The following is a 2,976-nucleotide window of genomic DNA, read 5'->3' as shown; positions in this document are numbered from 1 at the left end:
TGAAATAACCATAGCGTGCTCAATTTATCCGATTTTCAAACGGTTTGGTGTGTTGTACTTAATTTTATAAAAAAAAAAAAAACATGATTATAATTATAAGTATGCAGTATCATAACTACATATTTGGTGTTTACAACACACCAAACCGTTTGAAAATCGGATGAAAATTGAGCACGCTATGGTTATTTCAAAGTATATGCACCATAGACATAATGTTATGAATGACCGTCCCAAGATGGCCGCGGTTGAGCTACGCTCGCGACGCCCCCTTGAGCCATCTAGCCTTTATATATATCTATCATTTGTCTCTGCTGTAGGCTGCATGGTTCATGCAGGGAGAAGGAGAACACATGGTAGGCCAAAAACTGAACCTTGTAGATCTGCTACTTTGTGCGACCCTTTTGTTTGTTGCAGCTAGTGCTAATGTTAGCTTATTGTTTGAGCACGTTACTGCTGGCTTTTGTTTGTTTGGTTGCCTATTTTCTGTTGAGCACATGGAGGCTTCCCATGCTCTTTAGCATTTTAATTTAGCCAACATCATTGTGTTTTATTATCTTATTTTAATGCATTTATTTATTATTTCAGTTTTACAAATGAAGTGACCTCCTGTGGTGTCTGTTCTGTCTGCCCTACCTGGAGACACGGGTAAAGCAGTATACATTTTATGCATTGCCTCTTTGTGTATTTTAATGTATTTTAGTTTGTAACATCACTGTCTTCTTTTATACAGCAGCTCTGGTGTTGAGGTTGCCCCCTCGCCTTGGCCTTGCATTGTGTGCACAGTTACTGCAACACAAAGTAGGTTTTAAGCTGTTTGTTCTTTTAATGATTTGAATATAGTGTTTTATTTAGTGTGATACTAGGGCTGGCAACTAATGCGTTTTGTTTGTTTCCTTAAAGGGACCACACCGGCCACTGTTTTCCACTGTTAATTTACTCTTTTTGTTTTGTTTATTTGAGCCATCTAGCCAAGGTACACTGTAGGCATAGGTTTTAACATTTATCCATATTGGCATATTTTAACTGTTTCTCTCCTCTGTTCTGTTACAGTTTAATTCGTGTAACCCTGTTCAAGGCCGGGTCCGCCCTGCTGCACACGGCTTTCCTCTCAGCTTGGGACTGCACTGGGGACCCCTTTGGTTTTTATTGGTGTGTATTGATATAACCTGGCACTGCATGTTTTGTACTTGAATTTTTTATTTATATTGCATGATTTCTTTGAGGCCAGGCTTGTCCCCTTTTCTTTTCCCCTAGTTATTTTGGTATTCACTGTGTGCACGGGCCGACCCGCCCTTCCTTAGACTGCGAGAGGTAACTGTTAGATTGCCATTGTAATACTAAATACCCTGCCTTAAGGACCTTAATTGTCGTGCTAGTTTGTAATAGACAACAGTGATGTGTTTTATAATTTCATGGTAATAAAGTTGTTATATTTTTCCACAAACTGCCTCTAGTGAAGTAATTGTTCCTGTTTAAGGGAAGTTGAACAGTGTAAGGTTTAGGGGTTCCTCCTGCCCCCTCCACAAGCGGGAGGTGGCGTAGTCAGGCATATTACAGTAGTACTACTCAGTTACTACATATGTTTTATAATGCAATAATTTATATCTGCAAAGTAACTAAAATGTTCAAATAATTGTAATGGAGTAAAAGTACAATATTTTCCTCTGAGATGTAGTGGAGTAGAAGTAAAAGTATAGACAATTAGAAATACTCCAGTAAAGTAAAAGTACCTCAGAATTGTACTTAAGTAGGCCTACAGTATTTGAGTAAATGTACTTAGTTGCTTTACACCACTGGTAATGACACATATTATATGTATGAGTTAACAGTGGTGTAAAGTAACTAAGTACATTTACTCAAGTACTACGTCTTTACGTCCGTCCTTCCGGTTCTGGCGTTGTTGCCAGATTGTTGCGAGAGAAATAAGCAACCAGGGTCTATTATTATTAAACCTATAATATAATGCGTCATAATGCTGTTTGAAAGTAGCAGATCTACAAGCTCACGTTGGATATTTATTGTAGTAAATATGTGTAATCAAATAGTATTGGATTACTCTATATTTGTAATCAAATAGTATTGATTACATTATATTTGTAATCAAACAGTAATGGATTGCTCTATATGTAATCATGAAATAACCATGACCAATGAGTTGAGGCCATGTTGTCATGACAACACTATGAATATTAATACACAAGAACAATATCAGACTTTTAAGAATCCATTTATTAAACAATTAAACATCTAGAGATGATCATACAATAACATGTGACATATGAGAATAATATGGAATGAATATGCAAATAAAAACAACAATAACATAATGATCTAATGAATCAATAGATGAACAATGAATGATTTAAATGTCATTAATGAATGCAGACATTTAGTAGATGTTTGATCAGAGTGATTTACAAAGTTCAACATGAGAGCAGTGGTGGAAAGTAACTAATTACATTTACTCAAGTACTGTACTCAAGTACCAATTTTAGGAATTTTTACTTTAGTGGAGTATTTACATTTTTCAATACGCGCCACGTTGCGAGCTTGTAGATCTGCTATTTTCAAACATTACAGTACTTTTACTTTTGGTACTTTAAGTAGATTTTGATGCCAATACTTTTGTACTTTTACTTTTACTTTTAAATTTTGGATTCTGGACTTTTACTTGTAACAGAGTATTTCTATACTGCAGTATTGATACTTTTACTTAAGTAAAGAATTGGAGTATTATTTCCACCACTGCAGTATTGATACTTTTACTTAGGTAAACAAATGTAGTACTTTTCCCACCACTTCATGAGAGTAAAGTAGTCAACCAACAACATGCTCACAGCAGTAGGAGAGGAAAGAGTTAAACATATCAACCCTAGAGTCACTAACATGTCGAGTAACCATAGCGACCTGATGTCCTCCTCACATAGAGACTCTATCTATGCTCACACCATAGAGTTAAAAATAAGGCTCACACAG

At 35.9% G+C, this 2,976-nt stretch overlaps 1 long non-coding RNA gene across 1 annotated transcript; it reads left to right on the top strand.

Moving 5' to 3' along the window:
- Positions 1-299: 299 nt before the first annotated feature.
- LOC308079863 lies at positions 300-1,510 on the top strand. The gene is made up of 3 exons (XR_013932642.1): positions 300-353; positions 586-645; positions 731-1,510. It is a non-coding gene; the product is annotated as an uncharacterized lncRNA (long non-coding RNA).
- The last annotated feature ends 1,466 nt before the right edge of the window (positions 1,511-2,976 follow it).

The sequence above is a fragment of the Gymnoscopelus braueri genome (genome assembly GCF_963280865.1).
Source record: "Gymnoscopelus braueri genome assembly, chromosome: 23".
Taxonomy (NCBI): Eukaryota; Metazoa; Chordata; class Actinopteri; order Myctophiformes; family Myctophidae; genus Gymnoscopelus; species Gymnoscopelus braueri.
This window is presented reverse-complemented; position numbering and strand designations above follow the sequence as displayed.